Below are 26,633 nucleotides of genomic sequence, written 5' to 3' on the forward strand. Positions count from 1 at the left end.
AAACCCACAGAATTTCCTCAAGACGCTGCTGACTCAGTGCACACAACAAATACTCTCACTATCTTTATCGATTCACTACCTACAAGCAAAACCTTGCCGTTCCCCAGATATTTCCTTTCATCCAAGCACCATTTTGTGATCATTATAAAAAAAAAAAAAAAAAACACCTCCATGCTGAACTCAGTGTTGTAGTCCTTCTGTTCATGTTACGCCATTGGCATTTACAGCTCCGCAATGTATAACGACAAAGAAATTGAAAGTGCTGCAATAAAATGCCAGGATCACATCACCATGGATACCCAGGCTTTGTGTGATCGCCGTCTCCAGAAAGCTCCATTCTCAATTTTCTGTCCTTCACCTTTCTTCATTGATTAAGAAAAAAAACGTCCACTCAGATGTGACCTATCCGAGGACAGACCCTGTTAGTCCCCTCCGGCCTTGAGCGAGACGTCAGGATGTCGATCACTTGCAGTGTGTTTGTTTCAGGCTTCGCCTTAATTAGCAACATGGATGTGCCAAAAATACGCCTGGTTGAGATCACTGAAGGTGAAGTGCGCTTGTTCTTCCTCCGCAGCATGCGCTGTGAGAACCATCATCATGATCATGTAGGCACTCCCACAAAAGCACGCACACAATGCCGGGTACAAAGAGGTCATCTATTTCTAAAAGCAGACTCACAAAAGCTTTACAATACCATAAAAAAAACAAAAACAAAAAAAAAAACAACGAAAATTGTAACCATGACAACGCATTGAAATCTTTTATTTTTAACCCCATAGTCAGTGAAACTCTAAAATGAATGTAGCTTGCTGTTTGTGATCAGATTATCAGCGGACGTTTATTGTCTACTGTTGAGAGGCCTTCGAGCACAAAATGATCAGCTTTCAACGAGGACTTTAAGGAAAGCTGAACCACTTTTGAATTCAAATAAGAAAATCTAAATTTAAATTTAAGAAAAAAATGAACCTGGCCATCTTTAAAGCCCTTACACCTTGTATTTATTTATCGAACGCAGACTTCAGATTGAATGTAAGTATATATAATGATAATAAAAAAAGACATAATGTGAGCAGACTTTTTATTATATATAAGAGTGATTCATGATTTGTGAAACAACACCATTAAAAGAAAATATGTCTGGAATTTGCTTTATATACTACATTAATAACTACAAGGAATAATTCAATTTTACAGTTAAGTCAGGATCATGTCTTGTCCAGGGTGTGTTCCCAGGATCCACCACAAACTGGACCAGAATAAAGTGATTACTGCAGATGAAAAAAGATGAAGAAAAATGAATCATCGTCATCATCAATTTAGCAACTTATTATATTTTTACAACAGTTAATAACAGAATTGTACTTTCACATCTCTATTTTTGCCATTTTGAGCCAGACCACAGGTTCTTATCTGTATGGAAAGTCACATGCTCTTCCCTGGGTTTCCTCAAGCTCCACCAGTTTCCCCCCCACCTCACAAAAACATTCCCATAGATGGACTGTCATTCTATTCAACTTATATTCCAGCCTCATGCCCAGTATTCTCAGTATCCACTGTGACCCTGATGCGAATAAAGTGCTCATAAGGTGAATGAATGATGCATCACTTGTAACTGAAGTGGTACCCTTAAGAATACCTCTATTCTATCTTTAAAAAAAAAACTGAAAATGTTTCTAGTAAGCCATTTATAGCATTATGGAATATTCTTCCCTTTGTTCCATTAAGTGCAAAAGTTGTATTTGTTCATAACGCAACATGTGTTAGCGTGTAGTACTCTGTGATGTCTGTAAGCACTCCATTCAACAGTTGCAAGCAGAAAAGCTCCTCGCACCGTTAACCCAGTTTTAGAACAGTGCGCCTAATAATTTGGCTGGTGTCTTTATCTAGGTTTATAGCATGAGTTTTAATGAAAAAAAAGTTGCAAAAGTGATTAATTTTCAGTCTAACACAAAGGCATTTTCACTGATTCAAAGATTTTCTTAATGACACAGACTATATGGGCAAAAGTATGTGCACCCTGACCATCACACACATACAGTTTGTGCTTGTTCAGATTTATTCCTTCTTTACGGTTATAATAAGCTTCATTGATGTGGGAAGACTTTAGAGTAGATGTTGGAGCACGGCTGTTGGGATTGGTGTTCATTCAGCAGCAAGAGCATTAGTGAGATCAGACACTGATGCTGGGATGGTGAGGAGGTCTGGGTTGCAATCAGTGTTCCAGTTTATCCCAGAGGTGTTAAATGAGGTCAGTGAGGTCTGTGCAGGTCACTCAAGTTAACCTTAACACAGGGAGATTGTCATGCCAGAACAGTGTTTAGATCCAGCGACGCGACATTGTTATGCAACAGTCTATACACATGTCTGCTCCTAATATTGTGGCAACAGTTATTTATTTATTTATTATGGGAGGCCTATATGTAGGTGTCAAGAATCCACAAGCATTTAGCCATATACTGAAGCTACTGTACTAAATAATTGGCTAACTTTCTATTCCAGCTAGTTACATAGTAGATGTCATATAGGGATTTGAGGGCACCTACTGAGACAGCTTCAGTGTTATACTGAAATTTCTCTGTATGGTACATTTACAATACTTTGACTGTTTGATCTTTATAAACTGCAAAAATATTAGAAAATGTACTATTAAATTAGAAATAGGTCGAATAATCTTGACTATATGCAAGATGTTTAAACTTGGGAAATGCGTTTCAATTGTACAGCATTGTGTGTTTTGTGTGTTTGTGTCTGTGTTTGTGTGGACACTGGAGATTCATTCTGTGTTGTTAGCATTCATGGCTGTCTCTTATGGAGTTGCAGTAATTAGCAAGGGTCGGTGCTTGTACACTTTAAGTGGCTGGTGTAAGCTACTTATTGAACACTCCATAGCTCTCCTGCCCTTCACGCTCATTTCCACGCTCAGGCGCGGTCACGTTCAGGCGCGGTCACGTGTCGCTCTCCATAGTGCTGAAATTCCCGCTGCTCATTTCTGCATTCTCTGAGCAAGTAAGCTCTCCAGATGAATTAATCACTTTAAACGGTTAGAGGTCACATTTATTCCAATTACATCTTCAACTTTTACTCCCTATTATTTATTTATTTGTTTAATTTCATTTCATTAATTAATTAGAGCTTAGGGCCAAATCGAATTTTTCTTTCTTCTTTCGCATTATAAAACTTGGGGTACGTGGCGTGGTCAGAGGTTATTTAAGAAGATAGATAGATAGATAGATAGATAGATAGATAGATAGATAGATAGATAGATAGATAGATAGATAGATAGATAGATAAACAAGTGTAAAGACAGACAGGCAGACAGATAGATAGATAGATAGATAGATAGATAGATAGATAGATAGATAGATAGATAGATAGATAGATAGATAGACAGCTAGCTAGCATTCTTTCTTTCTTTTTGTATGTATGTATGTATGTATGTATGTATGTATGTATGTATGTATGTATGTATGTACTGTAATGTATGTATTTATGGATATATTTCTTATACTTTTAGAGACCTGTTTATTTATGATTGCTTATAGTTTTAGAAGTTGTTTATATTTCATTTTTGTTAATTTCAAATTTCAAACTGTTTTTTTTATTTATTTACTGATTGATTTATTGATTTATTTGTAGATGTTTGCATGTCATACATGCTTATACTATTAGACACTTGCTTTCGTTTGACTTCTAGACTTCTATCCTCAGCTTCTGTATTAAAATATAAAAATTTTCACAAAGGGTTTTGGATTTTTGGATTTTGATTTAACTTCTAAATAAACAGCACGCATTGTTTACACCAGTTACGAACGTTATGGACGTGTGTGAGCATCGGCGGCTGTGCGGTGCGGAGAGGAGGTGGGATGGGGTGGCGGTGTGTATGAGGGGTAGAAGGGGGGGCTGCTTGACAAAGGAGAGAAGGGGAAACGGAAGGGCGAGAGCGCGTGAGGGAAACGAGGTGTGAAATCCGCGGTCAGCGCCGACGAGGACGCCGGATGTTTCGCGAGGACGGAAGAGTGAAAGGAGTGTGAGAGTGAGAGTGAGAGAAAGTGAGAGGGGTGTGAGAGTGTGAGAGAGAGAGTGTGGACGCGAATCTGAACACCGACAAGTGATTGACGTTCATTCGGTGTTTGTGAAACGTGGACACATCGAGCGGAGCGCAAGGTACATCTGCGGTGGGTGATCTGAGCAATCAGAGGGACAGACCTCTGGCACCTTTAGGCACCAGATGACAATCGGCGTGATTTTTTTACTCTGAAATGTCCAGGGGACCGAACTGAATCCACCGAGACCGGATAAAGAACGGAAACGGCGACACCGCGACACAGCACTCAGCACGACCCGCCTGACAGCCAGGTCGGTTTTTTGTTATTCATCGTATGTGCGTTTATTAGACTGCGTTTATTTGAATGCACAATCTTATAATTAATAAACAATCACGTTTGCATTCTCATTGGATAAAACAAAACTGAGACTGAAAGTATAACCTGATTGTGGGTTTAACATTTGCTACCGACTTTAATGTTTAATATTGTTTTCTTCTTATTATTTATTTGTATTATTATTATTTTTTTTAATTTCACAAGAAGTGTTTATTGCTGCAGCTGCACAGCAAGCATTCAAAATGCAGACATAGCAAAACAGAGTACATCTGACCAAAGTGACCATCCACCACCGATACACAGCAGTATGGAGTTCTGCCAGAGAGAGAGAGAGAGAGAGAGAGAGAGAGAGAGAGAGAGAGAGAGAGAGAGAGAGAGAGTAGAAGAAGGTGAAAATCAGAAATTATACAGCAACAAGACTGATAGAAGAAACAAGGAATAAGCATATGAACTGTTGGAGGAGAGAGGGAAGAAGAGAAAAACAGATTCATAGAAAAGTACAGTAGAGTAAACAAAAATAAGAAATGATGGAATGAAAGATGTGTATGAACGGAGTGACAAAGAAGATGGAGGAAGGAAGTTTAGAAGAATAGTGGACAAGAGTGAGTAATGAATGAGAAAAAGACAGGAAGAGAGAGAGAAAGAGGTGGGAGAGAGAATAAAGAGTGCAATGAATGAAGGACGCTAGGAGAGAGTGAAAATAAAGAGAGAGATGATAAACACTGAAGAGAAGACTGAAGAAATGCAAGCAAATGTGAAGATGAGAGAGGGGAAGGGGATGGACAGATAGAATGTCTGAGAAAGAAGGAGACAAGAAGAAAAACATGGAAAGGAAGAGAAAATGTATCAGAGAGTAATAAAAAAAGACAAGTACTGAAAGTGAAAAATGGAGAATGGAAGGAATAAAAAAGAGAGAGTGTGTCTGTGTGTGTGTACAGAGAAACAAAACTGAATGGAAGAATGAGAGATGAGAAAGAAATAAGCAAGAACAGTGGGATAAAAAAGCAATGCAACAAGGAAAGGAAGGAAAGGAAACGTGAGGATTGAATTTAAAGACAAGGAAAGATGGTGTGATGGAGGGAAGTGCAATAAAAGCAGGAAATAAATCAAAAGTAGGAGAAAGTGAAGAGAGAAAAAAGAAGAGAAATGTGGGGAAAAAAGAGGAGAAGCAGGAGAATGAGTTTTAAAATGAAAAGAGGAAAGAAGAGAAAGAGAGGCAAATGGAGAAGTGTGAAAAAATTAAAGAGTTATGGGAAAGAAAGAACCATTAAGGATGAGTGTAAGGTGAGAGAGAGAGAGAGAGAGAGAGAGAGAGAGAGAGAAGAATGAAGATGAAATGATTGAAGGAAGATAAAAAAAAGGTGTGAAAAGACAGGAGCAGGGAGGAATAGAAGAGGGAGAGTGCACTGAAATAGTACAGGGGTGAAGGGATCAGCTTATTGGCCATTTGTCGTGCACAAAGGAGCCTCTCATATAGATGGATAAGTGGTGACAGGAAGTGAAGAGGTGAAGCTTTTTCTCCTCCATTTCATCAGACTGGAAGAGGAAGTGAGTAGATAGAACCGATCACATGTCAACAGCAGACAGCATAAAGAATAAAACATAAGGCATCTATATATATATATATATCTCAAATAATATAGTCAGTGCAGCATAAATAAAGAAGAAACCACTTGGTATGATTTATAGAGAAGAATGTTTATTAATGAAATATCATTAAAATATCATGATGTAATTATTTAAGCGTTTGAACACTAAATGGTCAAAAGTATGCAGACGCCTGTGGATGTCTGGACTCTGTAGAATTCCAATTTTGCTTCCCTGGGAAATTTAAGAGACTCAACCTACTGTATGCATGACAAAACCTCTGAGCTTCATGAAGACACGGTGTGTTGAGTTTGGTGTGGATAAATAAGGTGATGTGGTAGCTTAGTGGTTAAGGTTTTGGACTACTGATCAGAAGGTTTTGCCACTGCTGAGCCCCTGAGCAAGTTCCTTAACACTTAATTGCTCAGTTGTATAAGAAAATGAGATTAAATATAAGTCAATCTGGATTAGGTTGTCTGCCAATCCTGGAAATGGAAATGAATGCTTTGAGTGTCCTGCAAGGAGCCCTGACTCGGACTCAATTTCACTGAACACCTCTGGGATGAACTAAAACTGGAGCCTCCTCACCTAGCATCAGTGTCTAATCCCACTAAAGCTGTTGTAGCTGAATGAACATATGATGACATCAAGATATGCATTCTACATTCTACATTTATGACATTTAGCAGACACCCTTATCCAAAGTTACTTAGATTTCTATCTCATTTTATACAATTGAGCGTTAAGGGCCTTGATCATCTTCCAATTGGTAGCCCAAAACCTTAACCACTAGGCTCCAACATCTAATGCTCCAACATCTAATGGAAAGCCTTTCCAGGAGAGAAGAGTTGAGGTTATTATTAACAGTAAGGGGAATAAATCTGGAATGAGATGTACAACAAGTACATATGAGCATGATGTCCAAAACCTTTCTCCAATCAACTGATCCATGGAGAACACAGAGCTGGGCTCAATAAATTGGTGTCCCGTGGCTCAGTCTTTAAAATCTCATCCACAACCAAAGCACACGGTTTGTCGGTTTCACTTCCTGCAGTCAGGAAGGTTGATTCAGAGTCAAATCGCTTTGGTACTGCAAATCCAACCAGACTAGAGTTTGATTGGAGCCATACCGGGACCACCTTGCGGAGATGTTCTCGAAACACTTATTTTGATCCCCACCTGAGTGGATTTCTGTGTTGTCACCTGTACAAGTGAACCACAACAAAGAGTTTGATTCAAACAGACTAAACACTGCACGTGTGAAAACATCTTTGTATTATTATGTGGATATTCTAATCTAATCTAATCTAATCTAATCTAATCTAATCTAATCTAATCTAATCTAAGTGATTAGTAAGTGAATAAGTGAATAAGTGATTACTATAGAAACAATATTGTATTATTGATTAGAGAATTCAATGTTATGGCATAAGTAAAGAAGAAAACTCTCTGGTACAAGAAGCTATAGGAAAAAACACAAAGTTATGCTTGCATATGTTTTGATTTTGTGCTCTTTTCAGTCGTTCCCTTTCTCTTAGTTAGTAAAATGGCTTTCTTGAGTTGAAAAAAAAAAAAGCTTTTGGAAAAGCTTGTGAATAAAGCAATGACAATGGAAACTCACCAAAATAACAATAGCAAAAAATCCATTATATATATATATATATATATATATATATATATATATATATATATATATATATATATATATATATATATATATATATATATATATATATACGTATATATATATACGTATATATATATATACGTATATATATATACATATATATGTATATATATACATATATATATATATATATATATATATATATATATATATATATATATATATATATATATATATATATATATATATACTGTATATATATATATATATATATATATATATATATATATCTATGAAATTATATGCATTGTTTGCCAGGCAAGTCCCTCTGTAAGCTGTAACCATAGAAACCATTATGTATTAATAACAAACACATTATTATATGTCTGTGATTTGCCTTGCAGCCAGAACTACTGTCAGACCTTTTATTATAAACAAATGAATCCTAACCTTCCGACCAATCAGAACGGAGAATAAGAAGACGCTAGGCTGATTGTGATGAACATAAGCGAGAGTAATGTGTTCATAAACCTCTCTGAGTTTGTGACTGTGAAATATGTTGCGCATCTCTGAATCAAAATCGAATCAAGTTGTCGTTTCAGCCTCGGTTCCAAAAAACAAGGCAGATGTTGGATGTATCGAACAAGCTCATTTTTCAGAGGCCATGTATTGAATGTCAGCTTGATGACCTGTCAGTCACGGATTTGAGATATGTGCAATAAGCATGGCGTTAGGTATCAGACAGAATGGATTTTCCTGGCGTAGGGTATCGACCACAGCAAATGGAATCCACAGGTCGCTGTGGAGAGAAGCTGTGTGTCTCGTGTGTTCGGTGCAGCTCTAGTGACTAAGACTTCAGCTTCACTGAAAGCACAGAGCTGTGGTGTCACAGCCGGTTTGGACGTGCCGGGAATTAAATAGGCGACGATCGATCCGTTTAGCAGAGCACATGACCGGAGTAGAGATTCACATCCTTTTAGGCTTCTGGTGAGAATGCAATCGGATGAAATCAATCTTAACCTGTTCTTTCAATCTGTTTTGTGTGTTTGTTTGTGTGTGTGTGTGTGTGTGTATACGTACATTGATTCACACTGGCTCGTCCAATATGCGTGTTTTATATTTTCATTACTTGTTTCTTGAGTTAATAGGTTTTAAAATAGCTCAAATAAATAAATGCACAATTTAAACAGCACTTTGGGGGTCCAAGCACCACTGTTTTTTGCTAACATAGCCAGCAGATATGATTAAAGATGCTGGATAAATTAGTAAGTTGTTCATTCCCAGACATTTGCAGGACTAATAGGCATGCATTTCAACCAAGATGTGTGAACTGAACTAACGGTGTCAGGTCTTCTGAGTTTTGGGCAGGAATATATTATTAAAAGAAACACAGTATATACAGTAGAGTGTGATACAAACAAATTATGTTGGGACTGGACGCAGAATTTTCAGCTAAGCTTCAACTACAGGGAAAGCTGTGATGGTAATGAGTTTTTAGAATTAGTATGATTTGATCAATATGTATTACATACACATGAACCGGGTTATGTTGATTTACATATATACGATTTGACAGACACTTTTATCCAGAGTGACTTACATATAATCACTACATTTATCTATGTATTATGTATACAACTAAAAAATTGACAGTTAAGGGCCTTTGTTCAAAGGCACATCAGTGGCAGCTTTTTGGCCCTGGGATTTGAACTCACAACCTTCCATCCAACCATCCTTTCATGTGTCCAGTCATGCCATCCAGCCTTTTGCTCAGCCAGTCTTTCATCCATCCATCTTTCCATTATCGCTATCCTTCAATCCATCCCAGACAGCCTTAAAACAATGGGTCAGAGGTGGGATAATTATAAATTACAAAATCAGTGCCATCTGAAATTATCCAAGGTGCCATGGGGGTACATCAAGTACTCTTCCTGCCTCACAGCCCCAGGCTCCTCAGTTCACTCCTGAGCAAAGGTTTTTGCATTTAACAAATGCATTTATATCTATCTATCTATAACGTTTCCTCTCTCAGTTCTTAATACTCCTCATAATTTCCAAACAATTGGTGGATTAATGACCTAAACAGCATTTACCGATTAATACCAGAAATCACATCGCAGGCATTTTCCTGCCTTGTGCCCTGCGTTCCTGGAACAGGCCCTGGACCCACTGTGCTCTGGAAAAAGCATTTACTGAAGATAAATAAATTGACCAATATACATTTACTGGACATCTACGTATGAGGTTTTTATGACTGCAAAAGTACATTTTTTAGTGTAACCCAAGAAAAACATTTATTATGTTATCTTAAGGTTCACATTTGGACCTTTTTTGATGTATAAACTTTGTTGAGAATGATCAAAGCTGTGGGGCTTATAGACCTGTGATGTATTGTGCTTGAGTGCAGCACTCTTTAATAAGAGCGTTTTTTCCACACTAGTAGATGCCAGAGCACAAAATAAAATCAATAACTGAGAGGTTTTAAACCTCAAAAGCTCAAAAGTACACTAATAAACAACTATTCACCCATCTACTGAAGTTACTGTGGGTGACAAATAGAGTTTGGATTTAAGATTTAGTGAAAAGTCTATTTAGAAAGGTGAGCTTGGATCAGGTCGGAGAAGCAGAAGACCGATTATACGAGGGTTATACCTTGTTTTTTCTTGACATTGCTAGCAGGTGAATTTTTCTGTGAGTAGAAGTTTATTTAGCATTCGTGGAAGGTGTGAGTGCTTTGTAATTGTCGGAGGTAAAGCTGTAATGTTCGGTTTTCCGTGGCAAGCTTTCAGACTTATGAAATTCTAAGAGAGGCTACTGAAGGAACTGATGTTTAAAGCTATATAATGTAAGGGCTAATCCTGGGCTTTATTCAATACTTAATTACATTCACATTGTCTCAAAGCAGCTTTACAGAAGTATAGAAACAGAATAAAAATTTTAAGTTTTAAAAAGTTTACCTGAGGTGAAGGTGGCAAGGAAAAACTCGCTGAGATGATATGAGGAAGAAACCTTGAGAGGAACCAGGCTTTGAAGGGAACCCATCCTCATTTGGGTGACACTGGACAGGAAATAATGTAAATGTAATTAATGTCCTTTGTAGTTGAGTGGAATTGAGCGACCAAGAACTAATAGGTCAGCACAATTTTTGAGTTCATCACAGACCCCAATACTAATTCCTTCCTGCCAAAGTCTTCAAATGATCGCTGATGAAGACCCGACCATGAAGCTGACTGACACAACAGCGGTTCATAGTCGCCGTGACAGTCTCCAGGCGGCAGGAGTCACTGACAATGTTTGCTTAGCCTACTTAGAATTAATAATCCAGTTATTGTTATTGTACTTATGACAGAACCGTTTTAATCAGTGATGATGATGTGATTTGGAGTCTATAGTCTGGGCTAGACAGAAATCAGCCCCAGCTTTTCTTTTTAATACCATTCTTTGTATTTACTCCCTATTATTGGTGATGGTATTGTGCCTGGTTCTGGAAAAGAACATCCAAAATAACGAAATAATGCCAAATAATGCCAAAAACTAATATTGATGTGTTTTTTATTCGACAGACGATGAAGATGATTTCATGTTCTTGGCACACTTTACATTAGCATTACAAAAGCAGCAAACACATCAGACATTTAACGTCCAGACGAAAGTAATACACTGTGTCTCAGATTGTTTTTCCCAACGTTTAACTGTCAAAAAATTTCCTTCGCAAAATGATATCTTCAAGTAAAGGATTTCCAGTGTGTAAAAAAAAAAAAAAAAAAAAAACCTTTGGAGGATCGTTCAAAACATCCTCACAAAATAGAAATGTGATTTTTTTTGCTTATGTATCATCATCACAAAAGCATTTTGTCCAGACAAAGAGGACAAAACTATCTACACAAGCACACTCACATAACAACCTGCCAGAGAAAGTCTTTTGTCAGCGTATTAAATTTTTTTGTTTGCATGCTGTTCTGCCTTCAGTGGGTCCTGCTGAGCAATCACTAACTGACCAAGACCACACAAACACACAGTGATTTTGGTACATAAACTCAGTATTCCTTCACCGTTTTGGTACACCTTGCATCAGCAAATAAAAAAAAAACAAAAAAAAAAAACAATCAGCCAGGCTACATCGATTGTCTTTTGAGTTTAAACTTCATTTTCTACAGGTACAACAGGAAGCAGGACTCAGGACTCTTAAGCACAACCTCAGCAGTGCTGCGATCATTGATTCGCTGCTCTGTCCTGGTTTGAATTGGATGGTGGTGTGCTTACGAATTTGTTCGAAATTCTGCGTTGTTTTGAGTGCGCTTTAGATGCAAAGGGGTGTGTAAGCACTGATGACCCTCCAAGGCTCTGGTGTCGTTATGGAACGCTTAAGATGAGTGCAATGAGAGTGTAAATACACACAACCTTGACAACACAAAACACTTAGCCGGGCGGAAGTACTTTAGACGGCACAACAGGATGGAGCCGGAGTGCAGGCGAGAGGATAATTGAATGTTTTTCGCTGTTCTATTATTGCCTCCGTACATACAGGTACACATAAATACACTTAAGAACAACATTTACATAAACACGTAGATGAAAAAAAAAAGAAAAACACAAGCAGGCACTTGCACCAGAGAGACACATTTAGCTGCATTCAATGATACTAAACTTACTGCATAAGTCTGACAAGCCAAATGTAAGGTGTAACACATCACACGACAGGGCATGCAGTTAGGGGAAAATAATCAAAAAACAGGGTTATGTTAGGCAACTAGGCACTAAACAGAGTTTGGTTGTCACATGGAAGTGTAATGATTTATTCTTCTTATAAATCACACCAGCATCATTTCTTATTTATTGATATCCTGAACAGAACTTTATCCATTTAGGGTTACGTTTAAATATGTGGAAGGTCACTGAAACAAGCTAGTTTTTCTATGTCTTTCTCTCTTTCTCAGCTAATAAGGCAGAAAAGAAACAGCTTGTCATGTTATTGGGAATCTACAAAATCCTGCATCCTCATGCAAATAAAACCTACAGCTTAACCTCGCTCTTGACTCTTAACAGATCATTCAAATGATCTGATATATATGTGAAACCTCAAGCATACTAATTCCTATGCATTTGTTGTTGTTGTTGTTTTTTTTTACTAAAGATATATTATAAGGAGCGTGTTTATTATAACCCGTTGTTTACTTACTGTAATTGCAACGTGAAAGGACAAGTCCTGGTAGATTATCTGTGGAATGGACATCGGTTTGGATGCAAGTGCAAACTTTACTGATGCAAATGGCAATGCAGAGAAATTCAAAGGGCAAAGACAGACTTTAAACAAGCAATGGTTCAGACCATCAACAAAGGGACTAGAGTAAGCAGAGCAACTCAATGAAGTAAACAAACAGAGTCAAAACCTGACTATGCTGCACATGATAGAAAAAGCTTTGGGGATGTGATGAACTAGTGATGAGGATGAGGATGAAGATGAGGTGAGGTGCTTTGCACTGAACAAAGTTTGTGATGCGAATGTGTGTAGGTAAGCACACACATTCAATTAAAAGAAACAAGTGTGTTTGCGTGTATCTGTGGAATGTGATCTGGTCATGTGACATCAAGTCACGTTTTATTGGTCGATGTGATAAATTGTTCTCGTTACAGTGTCGTTATTTGATTGGACTTTATGTTATATGAATCTGCTATGTTGATTTTTGTGCTAGATATTAAAAATTTATCAAAGAGTATAAAATGTGTGTGTGTATTGGTTCAAGGGCATAAATCATATTCACCTGAGCCGCATCTTCAGCCTTGTGTGTTTCGTTCCTCGATAACAGCCAGCAGTGGCATAAAGGAGAACGGGTCGCAGTAAAAGCTCTGACCGTTAGCGTTATTCTGTATCATCAATATGGCGCATTTGGACAGGAGCATTTAATCAATGTCCTCACTTTTGCACAGTCACCAAGATAATAAGAGCAACTGAGTCACTCTTTGAGCATAATAAGACACTTGAAAGCTGTCACATTCACAGAAATAAGGAGGGAAGAAAAGAGAGAGAGAGAGAGAGAGAGAGAGAGAGAGAGAGAGAGACTGAATGAATTAGCCTTTAGGCCAGGCCATGGTGTCATGGAAACAGCAGAGAATGAGCCCTAATGGGTGATGGCTTTGGGGCATTGATTAGGGTTCAGTGCAGGTCAGAGATCATCTGAGCCACTGACTGAATGTGTTATTAAATAATTTAGCACAGTGCTGTCGAATGTTCGATTCTGATTAGTCAGTTTTCTCTAACAGCAGCTCTAAAGGTCATCTCACAGATTCATATAAATTCAGTCTCTCTGATACATTTTCAATTGTATAGTAACAACTTAGAGAACTTTCCTCACAATCTGATTAAAAAGTATCTGTTATTGATTATAGGGACATTTTTAATCCCTACCCCTTTTTAATCAGATTTTTTTTTTGTAATCGTTGTAGGCAGTAATTATTTTTTTGTAGCTTTTATTTTTTATTCAATTTTGCGACGCAATTCTGAGAATTGTTTGTGTATTTTTTTTTATGGAAGACTACACGATTGCTGAAACTGCAAGAACACGATTCTTTCATGTTTGCTGTACTCAAGATGGACGCATCTTGTGAATTGAAGAGGACATTTGTGACGACTTCACACGATGCGTCTCGGCCTGACTCTCGAAAAATTCCACCAAATTCCGTTATTTCTCTCCATTTTGTGTTTAATTCTGAAGTGAGAACAGAAACTTGTTTCCTAGATGATCCAGAACATCAACCAAAATGGTTGACATAGGATACAATATGTTTTTTTTTTTTTTTTTTTTTACGTTTTCCTCCATGGGAAAGTCTTCATTATGGATAACTTTATGTTTTTTTAACTAAACTCAGAAGCTGATACAGGAAAAAAGAGAGATTGACTGTTATAGCTGCTATAACGAGAACGTACTTGTATTGTGTATAAATAGTTAAGATGTACAGTACAATGCATTTCTCTATAATACATAAATCCTTTTGGCAGAATGCTGTGATATAAGTGGAATAAAACCTGCCTGCTGTACTAATTATATATTAGTTATTATATCTAACTCATCTTGTCAGTAAACATCATCTATTCCTCACTCATCATTTCCTGAGATCATTTTTTAGCAGTTTGTATTTATCTGAATCATTCTCTGTCTCTTGGCAATACTTCAGATGCACCGTATATGAATTCATATTCATACAACATTAAATACTGACACATTACTGTATGATAGACTTCCATTCAGCCGCACCGACCTCCAGATCCAAAAGGTGAGCAAAAGGCTGGGACCTGTTTTTTTTTTTTTTTTTTTGGCAGCAAGGCGGCTTGTTTTTTGGCAGAAATTTGACTTGTTCAGCATTAAACGATGATTCCATGATGCATCAAGCGACAGATTTAGAATAATTAAGCTGGAGAGGATTACAAAGGCCCGTAACAAACCATGTTGGCTTGTAGACAAATGATTAGTAAACGGCAACTGAGCTAGCATACAAAACATCCACTCAGACCGGACGCCTTACACGTGATCAAGTGTGAACGACCTTCAATACTGAATACGTTTGATTTTTTCTTTGCTCACGCAACGCATCCTAACGTCAAATTGTGTCTTGTTTTGGTCATAACCTCCTACAGAACAGACCTGGCACCAAACTCAACCGTGCCATGCTTCCACGTGGCTGTTCCGATAGATTGATGTATTCCAGCTGGCAAAAAGACAACAGGCCAAACGCTCTGCTGGTGCAGCTTCGTTCTTGCCGTATTAGCAAGCAAAGTGTGTGTCCGATGCGGAAGGCAGTGTGCGATTGGCAGTTCATTTCAAATGAGGGAAAATCCTTAATGAAGTGTATGTATGAGTGAGGGTGCCATCTGTTTTGCCATCTCTTCTTCTCGTGCGCAGACACACACACACACACACACACACACGAGGGCTTGTGCACAATTGCATCAGGATTGTTTTCTGTAAATGTGCAAATGTGACTATGACTTCATTGGGGCAGTGGTGGCTCAACTGTTTAAGGCTCTGGGTTGTTGATTGGAGGATCAGGGTTCTATTGGGCCCTTGAGCAAGGCCCTCAACCCTCCCTGCTCCAGGGGCGCTGTATCATAGCTGCCCCTGCACTCTGACCCCAACCTCCTCAGTTGGGGTATGTGAAGAAAAGAATTCCACTGTGCTGTAATGTATATATGGGTAATAATAAAGGCTTCTATGCCCCCGTTCTATGCCGTTCTATTGTGTCTGTATACAAGTGTGTTATGTTGCTGTATCATTTTTTGAGGGGGGAAAAAAAAAACAGCAGGATTTGTCTACTCTTGCTGAATATCATCGAGATTTTGCAGCCTCTCACTAAAGAAAAAAAAAATAGATTTACTGATATTACTTTTCATTACACATTCGACATCTGAACCCTGCACACTGCATTAGATGTTAGGACACTTTTTAATAGTATTTCAATTCTAATGCTAATTATTTTTAGTGCCATTTTAACACCTACAGGATCTTACTTTAGAGATCTCTAAAGTAAGACTGTTAAGAATCTCAACACCAAATAAAGACATTATAAAAGGTGATAGTGTGTGTGTGCCCTGCGATGGGTTGGCACTCCGTCCAGGGTGTATCCTGCCTTGATGCCCGATGACGCCTGAGATAGGCACAGGCTCCCCGTGACCCGAGGTAGTTCGGATAAGCGGTATGATGATAAAAGGTGATATCCTTTATAATATTTATTTCTTTCAAGCATAGGAATTGTATTATATACCACAAGTATTCACTGTTACTATTATACAAGTAGCTGTATATAATATAATCTAATGGGGAAAATATGTAAAAAATTGTAACAAAAAAGTCGACTAGAGTCCCGTCCAGCTTGTTACTGATGCATATAGCAGAACTACTCTTAAAATATACTTCAAACAGGAAGTAAGTTATTGAAGAAAAAACTAGTTCAGACCTTCTGTGATCTTGACCCTGTTCAGTCGTTTTCAAAATGTAATTCGCTCATCACAGTGATACTTCATATAAATTCTATGAGCATTTAACCAGACGAAAACCTCAGACAGACCACAGAAAGGCTGACGGCTAAACAGACAGGAAGCATAAAGATGGAGGAGTAATTAACATATTTGACAACGTTGACAGAAGATAAAAAAACCTTGTTGTGCCCTTGAATCAATTCTAAAATGTAGTCAGTTGAATTGAATCTGCTGAGTGCAAAAAATCAATCTGGAGATACTGTGGAGAAAGAAGATCTTAGATGGAACAACATCAGCAGCAGCACCACCACCAGCACCACAACAACCAACAATATCAGCAGCAGCAGCACCACCACCACCACCAACAACAACAACACCACCAACAACAACACCACCACCACCAACAACACCACCAACAACACCACCACCACCACCAACAACACCACCAACAACACCACCACCACCAACAACAACAACAACAGCAGCACTACCATTACCAATAACAGCAGCACCAATACCACCACCAAGAAAAACACCACCAACAACAACAGCAGCACCACCACCACCAACAGCAGCACCAATACCATCACCAAGAAAAACAACAAAAACACCACCAACAACAATAACAGTAGCACCACCACCAATAACAGTATCAACAGCATCATTGGCACCAACAACACCACCAACAACAATAACAGTAGCACCACCACCAATAACAGATTCAACATCATTGGCACCAACAACACCACCAACAATAACAGTAGCACCACCACCAATAACAGTATCAACAACATCATTGGCACCAACAACACCACCAACAACAATAACAGTAGCACCACCACCAATAACAGTATCAACATCATTGACACCAACAACACCACCAACAATAACAGTAGCACCACCACCAATAACAGTATCAACAACATCATTGGCACCGTCAACACCACCAACAACAACAGCACCAATACCATCACCAAGAAAAACAACAACAACACCACCAACAACAATAACAGTAGCACCACCACCAATAACAGTATCAACAACAACATTGGCACCAACAACGGCAACAACACCACAACAACCACCACCACCACCATCATCATCACCATCATCATCACCATCATCATCAACAACAACAACAACAATTCCTAGACAAACAATTAAAATAATTAAGACAATTAAAACACAGGACGTTATATGGGGTGCTGATTAGTTACACAGAACAGGTTTGAGACATGGACATGGGGCTGATGGGTAATCTGGCATAACCATGACAATAATACATCTTTAGATGGCCACTTGTTCTGTGTGTGTGTGTGTGTGCTTCTCTGCATGTCCATAATAAAAGTCTATGTCATAATAAGAGCTACACAGTAGTGAATGTTTACTGGTTTAACGTGGTTGAGCATTTTCCTGATCTACAGGCACCTTACAGTACATATACATTTTTTGTAGTGCCCTTTCTATTCTGCTGCTAAATCATCGTCGAGTAATTGAACTCGGAACAATTTCAGTTGTAAAACCTCTTCCCTACAAACATACTGGCACAACGGACCAAAATATTTAAACCAGCATCTTTCATGATTGTTTAACGACATTATCATCACCATCACAGTTTATTCTCCAGCTTACAGTTTACAGATACATAGCTTTATCTCCTCCATTGTTTGGGAGGCTGTTCACGTAGCAAATGAAACCCTTGGAAGCAAAACTCATTCAAAATGCATTTTTATTTATTTATTTTTTTTATTTTTTGCTCACTATTTCTTCCTGGCAGGAAGAGAATAGCGTCTGAGCAAAGGACAGTATGTCTGTTTGGCGCTGGCGGAAAGAGCTTGTCATTTCTCTGGCAATGTTTATCGGCCCATTTTTTCCAATTTCATGCTTGGAAAAGAAAAAATGGCTTATGTAGGGCACATTACATTAATCTCGAACCTCTAAATACTTGCTGAATTAGGCAGCTGCATGAAATATTAACGGCGTGTTCACGCCTCACTGCTCTGTTTATGTGAAGTTTTACTCGGCCGAAGTTGCTCCAGAAACACAGGTTTCGGAGATAATACATGTCCACACATCGCTTTTGATCAGATCCGAGGTGCTTTGTTATACATTATAGATATATTTGGCATGACTTTTTCCGTGACCTCTTTTTTAAAGTAGAGATGACATCCCACTGTTATGCGCTAATCTCTGTTTGCGATTCCTCCAGACTTCGGCTTTCATTGACATGCTTTCCCAGAGCCGGCATTCTGATCAGCATGCTGCTGTTCTCCTACACCATCTGGGCTCATCACGGAGCATGATTTTGATCTCTACTGAGCATTCCTGGATTTCTATGCAGTCTTGCTTTAAATCTAATGCCTGAGGGTTTGTGTTCGTAGCCTCAAAATAAAAAAGGGGAAAGACGGAATGACAGAAAAGCCTTCTAGGCAGTAGATTTATGTATGCGAATGATTACAGTGACAAAACTCTCCCAAGGGGTTGCAGGGTACGTGCTAGGCCTTGAGAGGCAAAAAATCCATCTCATCTGTTTATCCTCAGGAATGAAAAGAAAGAAGCTGAGAGGAGGGCGTGCCTTTTTTGCACGTCTTTCATTAACAAAAGCTGGAAAGAAACCATGGGGTTGCTCTCTGGAGACCGTTCTATAGGGCTGAGCAGAGCAGGAATAGATTCTAATATTACTTTAGTGGATGTTTTTGTTGTTGCTTGTGGTTGTATTCAGTGTAACTTGTGTGCGTTTGTTGTGGCTTCTTTCATTTCTTTCACCTTTTTCCAGGTTTCTCTCTTCTCTCTCTCTCTCTCTCTCTCTCTCTCTCTCTCTCTCTCTCTCTCTCTCTCTGCTGACAGATTGCACAGCTGATCTCCTCTAACGAGATGCCTGTCATAAATTGGTGCGGATGAAAGCGAGGACGAGGATAATAACCTGAGAGAGTGGCAGTGTTGTGCTCCTGCTTCTACATGTATTGGCGCTGTAGCCGGTCTAGTTCTCGTTTCATTAGGAGTCGTCTCACTACAGTCCTGCCATCCGGACTGGCAGTGCATTTGTAAACAGAATTTTCTGTAAGAATTACATATAAGCAGCAGAGAGAATTTCAGGACATGATTTTTGCCCTTTTCCTTTTGGTTTTGTCTGCAAGGAAATGACACAAGCTTCCTGTTGTTCTTTCGGTCTTTTGTTTGCCGGGTTAATTGGATCCCACCGACTGACGGCTCGTCACGATAATCAGACACGGAGTCTAAAATCAAATAGCTATGAATAGCTTGACGATGCAAAAATTAGGGGTCTCGCAAGGTCTCATAATAAGGATATATTTATAGATCAATATATATATAACTAAATCATATATTTATATATATCTATATTCTAAATCATACACATCACTGTACCATATTCAGATCTATTTACTTCCTCCATATTTTCCCTACATACTCTATATATTCGATATTCACTTTATTGTACTGTATCTTATCTGCAGTGGCGGTTCTAGGATTTATCTGTAACAGAGGCCATTAAGGGGCCACATGTTACATTCAGGGGCCAAGTACAGGGTACATTCAAGCACACAAAATAATTTATTCAGTACGGTGCAAATACATTTCGGCAGTCATTCCTTCTTCAAACGTTCGAGTGCCGCCAATTGGCTTAGTGGTTAGCACGTTCGCCTCACACCTCCAGGGTTGGGGGTTCGATTCCCGCCTCCACCTTGTGTGTGTGGAGTTTGCATGTTCTCCCCGTGCCGCGGGGGTTTCCTCCGGGTACTCCGGTTTCCTCCCCCGGTCCAAAGACATGCATGGTAGGTTGATTGGCATCTCTGGAAAATTGTCTGTAGTGTGTGAGTGAATGAGAGTGTGTGTGTGCCCTGTGATGGGTTGGCACTCCGTCCAGGGTGTATCCTGCCTTGATGCCCGATGACGCCTGAGATAGGCACAGGCTCCCCGTGACCCGAGGTAGTTCGGATAAGCGGTAGAAAATTAATGAATGAGTGCCGCCAATTGTTTGGGGGTGGAATTGCATCTGTGATTGTTGTGAAAAATTCTCCTGTTGCTCTTCTCGTCGACGATTGATGGAACGGGGGCCAATCAGGAGCCAATCAGATTGCTTATCTGTGTCTTTTTTTTTTACCTTATTGCTCATTGGCTCTATTTTTATATCAACTTTTATATCAATTTGTATTTAAAACTTAAACACACACTCAGAGTCACATAGACAGCTCTGCATTTATGATTTCTTCTTCTCTTGCTCCTTTAAAGTACCAAACCTACCAAACAGAAAAAAAACCCCTCTAAATTCAGGATTCTAGTATGGATCCTTTCATGTGCTTGCTCTCTACTTTTATTTTCTCCTTCAAAAGGCATTTTAGAGAGGGAAAAAAAAAAGAATGAATGGTCCACTTTGTTCATGTTCATTACACCCATGACGGTATTTCACGTGCGCTTTCTTAATCCCTGCTGATGGGATGTTATGAGCAAAGCAGGCTGAAAAATATCGGCTCAAATCTAGAAGGAGTTTCTTTATAGCATTCGGTGTTTTTTTTTTCTTCTTAAAAATAATGATGTCGATGTATTTATAATTATACTGGGGGAGTTATTTTGCCCTTCTCTCATGCTAGTCACCGCTGATCCAAGGTTTTGTTAAGAGTTTGGTTTGAAATCGTTCCTACTGTTTCATCTACGATTGACTTTTAATGACTGGCAATTAAGGTGCTAAGACAAGATAATGGAGGTCTGTGGAGAAGAATTTTCAGCTTGAAACTCTTTGTCAGGGGGCACGGTGGCTTAGTGGTTAGCACGTTTGTCTCACACCTCCAGGGTTGGTGGTTCAATTCCCGTCTCCGCCTTGTGTGTGTGGAGTTTGCATGTTCTCCCTGTGCCTCAGGGGTTTCCTCCGGGTACTCCGGTTTCCTCCCCCGGTCCAAAGACATGCATGGTAGGTTGATTGGCATCTCTGGAAAATTGTCCGTAGTGTGTGAGTGTGTGAGTGAATGAGAGTGTGTGTGTGTGCCCTGCGATGGGTTGGCACTCCGTCCAGGGTGTATCCTGCCTTGATGCTCGATGACGCCTGAGATAGGCACAGGCTCCCCGTGACCCGAGGTAGTTTGGATAAGCGGTAGAAAATGAGTGAGTGAGAACTCTTTATCACACTTTGTGTTCTTATGCTCATTTTGGTCAGTTCACTGCTTTCTTGTCTTGTTAGAGGAATTGGTTAGATGTTATGCAGCTCCAGAGTTTGATGCATTTTAATGTATTTCTGATGTTCCTCTTTAATATTTTGGTTTTATGTTCAGCTAAAAAAAAAGAAGAGGAGAGTGAGGATGAATCTCGCTATAAATCCATATTAAAAAACATTAAAAGGCAAGTGCTTGGCATTTAACAGAGCAAGTCCATCTGTGAGAGACAGATCTGGATCGAGAAGGAGTTCGATTGGACAGGATTCACATATAACCTCTCACGCATTATTCCTTCCAGCGCTGCGTCTCTTTCCTGCGTCTCTGCGTTTTTTTGGATCGAGGTGGTTTTAAATGGCTTGACCTTGAGGAACAAACATACAATATGTGATCCAATAAAAAAAACATGCAATTCCAAATATCCTTTTTTCTGAGCAAAAAAGACATCAGTGGAAGAAAGACATGAGAACATTTAAATTTTTACACTCTATAGAAAATATAAACGTTTTCTGATGGATTTTAATGACTCATGGTTGACTCAGCGCTCTCACAGCCGCGATGAATGTAACGTGGCTGTGTTCTATCATGCCGGTTAATGTCATTAACACGGATTTATTCTTGTGTGGGTGTGTACACATGCAGAGACCTTCTACACCATCAATTCTCAGTGCCACATTAATGACTAACTTCTCCAAATTTAAGCTGGCAGTTTATTATGAACATTGGGTCGAAAAAAGGAAAAGAATTTTTTGGTATGCTGAATTGGGAGGAAAACTCACCGGCTTGACTTCACTCTCTCACTCTCTCAGTGTGCCAAATCATCGGAGTGCCAACCCATCGCAGGGCACACACACACACTCTCATTCACTCACACACTCACACACTACGGACAATTTTCCAGAGATGCCAATCAACCTACCATGCATGTCTTTGGACCGGGGGAGGAAACCGGAGTACCCGGAGGAAACCCCTGACGCACGGGGAGAACATGCAAACTCCACACACACAAGGCGGAGGCGGGAATCGAACCCCCAACCCTGGAGGTGTGAGGCAAACGTGCTAACCACTAAGCCACCGTGCCCCCCGGCTTGAGTTCAAGGACTTGATAAAAAAAAACTCAAAAGCCGTGATATTATTTGACTGGTAAAAAAAGTCTTCCCTGATTCTCTATGTCAGGATGGAAGACTTGTTGAATTGCCCGAGACACAAATTTCTCATTTTTTGTATTCTTTTAAAATTGATGTTGCGTGTAGCCCTGTTCCTAGCACTGGCTCTGTCTCCTGAATCAGAATTAAAGTGTGATACAGATTCTTTTGCCGTCTCCTCGTATGTGTTGCGACTTAGGAATTGAGTTTTTCTACTAATTATATAGTTTGGCTTCTGTATTTTAAGAACTCAAATATCTATTCTATGGGGGAAGTCATGGCCTAATGGTTAGAGAGTCTGACTCCTAACCCTAAGGTTGTGGGTTCGAGTCTCCCCGGGTGCCGCAGCGTAAATGGCTGCCCATTGCACCGTGTGTGTGTTCACTGCTGTGTGTGTTCACTGCTGTGTGTGCACTTTGGATGGGTTAAATGCAAAGAACAAATTCTGAGTACGGGTCACCTTACTTAGCCGTATGTCACATGACTTGTCATCTATTCATCTTCATTAGCATTTATTCTACACATGGTCTCAGGGAGCCTGGAGCATATCCCAGGGTACTCGGGGCACAAGTCACCATGGACGTGGTGCCAACTCATCACACAAACAAATGCACTCACACACACTGCAGATTACAATTTAGAGATCAGCCTACAATGCATGTCTTTTAATTGGAGGAGGAAACCAAAGAACCCGGAGGAAATCAACAAAAAACGAGGAGAACATTTAAACTCGCAGCATGTAAGCTGGAGGTAGGAATCGACCCCCGACCTCAGACTTGCAAAGCAGTTTCTCAATTTCAATGAGGAATTTTTTCAAAAAGTCAGACGGTGATATATCACTGATTCTTTTTGTGCCATTATCACTCACAAGTTCTAAAACTAGAGTCGCACGGCCCGTCCACCTGCTCTCCAGCCCCATGTCACAGCGGTGCTTTGTTATAAAATTAGATCTACTCAAAGACTTCTATCTTTACCTGTTCAAGCCTCAGAGATCTCTCGTAGCGAGGCACCGTAATGCCTTTCACCAGTATGCACATTGCACCTGACATTTTCCAGACTCTTTTCTAGATCTCTTCTCATTGGTTGTGCCTCCAAGTGCATGTTAATGATATACAGTATATGTCAGGTTTGGTGGGGAAGACGCTGAGGACGAGTATGGCGAAGCATCGTGAGAGGAGACGGCTTCGGGATTAGCATTTTCCTGCTATTAGAATTTTGTCTGTTTCTCGAGGTGCTGCATACATTTGAAGATTGTAAATGTCATTCTAGGATTTTTGTTGTAAACAGATTAAAAAATGTTGTTGGTTTAAAGCCAACAACTGCGAGGACCGCATGCGGTTTTTTTGGAATTAATTCTTTTTCCTGTTTTGTTAATGAGGCAGTAAGGGAGGTTTTCTTGTTGTTGTTGTTGTTGTTTTTTTTTAGTGTTTTATTTTTGAGCCCAATTAGTCCTTCTTCTTTTGTTAGTCGACGTGTTCTCTTTATTATCTCAGCCTCGCTCTCTCCATGTTCTCCTCCTGTGCTTTTGTTTAAACGAACGTGTTCAGTATTGAATTTACATTTTAATAGCAATAGAGTAAACTTTCACACCAGTTTTATACCATGGATCAAACCCTAAACTATGATGTAACATTATCCACTTGTTTCCTGTTAAGGCTTGATATTTTTTAGGCATAAAATATTAAAGCCGTCTTCATGGCTCGCTGCTTTGTTTATTGTGAGGATCCGCACGGACTCGTTTTACAGAAGATGAAACATTTTCATGCTCCACAACCACAAATATTTTGAGGTAATGGATATTTTGGCAGCACTTTGGCACGGCGTATTGGCTACGACTTTGCGATGACACATAAATGACTAAACGATGGTTAATAATGTTACAACCTAATCTTTTTGAAATTCTGTTACTGACTCAGACAATCTGATCAGCATGCTGTGGAGCTCGTCCTCCATCTGGGTTCATCATAGTACGTGATTTTGATCTCTGCTGAGTATTCTTAGATTTACATCCATGCTTGTTTTAAAAAACAGTGCCAGAGGCTGTAATTTATGACTGTGTGTTTCTTATACGTGTCTTCATCAAAGGGAAGAAAGACAGAGTGATATAAAAGACTCATAGGTGGTAGATTCTGATTGCAGCGAGAAAGCATCCCTGGGGAAGAGCAGCGTGACAAGACACACTACACCTCATCTTTTTATCTGAGAAAATGTAAGAGACCGAGAGAGAGAGATGGAGAGACTTCAAGACTACATACGTACCCTTTTTGCATCCATCTTTAATTAACTGAAGCCCAAAACAGAAACAGTGAGAAAGGATCCTCAGTACAGGCTGTTTCAAGAGCAAGAACAGTTTGTAAAGCAAGAGCGGTTTCAATCCGTCTCAGGCTGCTTCGTCTTGCTTGAAGTTTTCTGTCACTTAATATCACATGGCCTCTTTTCACATTCGCTGCCACGCTATTCCATTTCACATACACTTGCTCAAGCATTAGATATCTGATTAGGTTCCTAAGGGGTGCACAATCTTTATTCTTTGCTTATTCCACAGCGGTATTGAATTCTATAAAAACATGTTCAGAAGCTGTGCATTAATTTTCTGACAGTAATTCAAATCCAGCTGTTATTCAAATCACGTTTATAGGAATGCGGTCATGCGGATGCTTTATTGTTACTATAGTAACAGCTGCTTCACAGGGTGTTATGTATATGCCAGGTTAACTATTATATATAACCATTTAAGGCTAAAAATAAATAAATGTCAAAAAAAAAAAAAAGATATTGCTTTACATATTATATATAATATACACTCACCGGCCACTTTATTAGGTACACCTTACTAGTACCGGTGTGGTCTTCTGCTGCTGTAGCCCATCCGCCTCAAGGTTCGACGTGTTATGAGTTCAGAGATGCTCTTCTGCATACCTCGGATGTAACGAGTGGTTATTTGAGTTCCTGTTGCCTTTCTATCAGCTCGAACCAGTCTGGCCATTCTCCTCTGACCTCTGGCATCAACAAGGCATTTGCGCCCACAGAACTGCCCTCACTGGATATTTTCTCTTTTTCGGACCATTCTCTGTAAACCCTAGAGATGGTTGTGCATGAAAATCCCAGTAGATCATCAGTTTCTGAAATACTCAGACCAGCCCGTCTGGCACCAACAACCATGCCACGTTCAAAGTCACTTAAATCACCTTTCTTTCTCATTCTGACGCTCGGTTTGAACTGCAGCAGATCGTCTTGACCATGTCTACATGCCTAAATGCATTGAGTTGCTGCCATGTGATTGGCTGAATAGAGATTTGCATTAACATGCAGTTGGACAGGTTTACCTAATAAAGTGGCTGGTGAGTGTGTGTGTATATATATATATATATATATATATATATATATATATATATATAATCTTTGATATGGTGATGTTTAATATAAGGAGATTATCAATTACTTAACATTTATAAAAGGAGACTCCATTCCCATTCAGTACTTTGTATTCAGAAGTTTCTACGACTGGAACGTCTTTAGGACAGAGGAGTTAAATTTCTTAGTAACATTTTAGCTGCATTTTCTTCTTTTTTTTCTTTTTTTTTTTTTATCATTAACTTCAAAAGAGGGAAGGTGAGGGAACTAGTGCTTTTAGCAGTAGCGTTAACAGAAAGGTTTCATGTTGACAAATTGCTGAGGTATATGAGGAATAAAACACTTCAGGAACAGCTGATATTGGAAAATAATCAACTTTGCACCAGGCTGCATCACCCCACC

General features: G+C 39.3%; 1 protein-coding gene across 1 annotated transcript in view; it reads left to right on the plus strand.

Annotated features, from left to right (window-relative positions):
* The first annotated feature begins 3,989 nt into the window (after positions 1-3,989).
* The window catches only part of lrrc24 (leucine rich repeat containing 24), a 28,598-nt gene continuing 5,954 nt past the window's right edge, over positions 3,990-26,633 (plus strand). Inside the window, exon 1 of the mRNA XM_060868727.1 lies at positions 3,990-4,356. The gene's annotated coding sequence lies outside the window, so the exon portion shown is untranslated. The remainder of the gene's footprint in view (positions 4,357-26,633) is intronic.

Source organism: Tachysurus vachellii, chromosome 1, assembly GCF_030014155.1.
Source record: "Tachysurus vachellii isolate PV-2020 chromosome 1, HZAU_Pvac_v1, whole genome shotgun sequence".
NCBI lineage: Eukaryota > Metazoa > Chordata > Actinopteri > Siluriformes > Bagridae > Tachysurus > Tachysurus vachellii.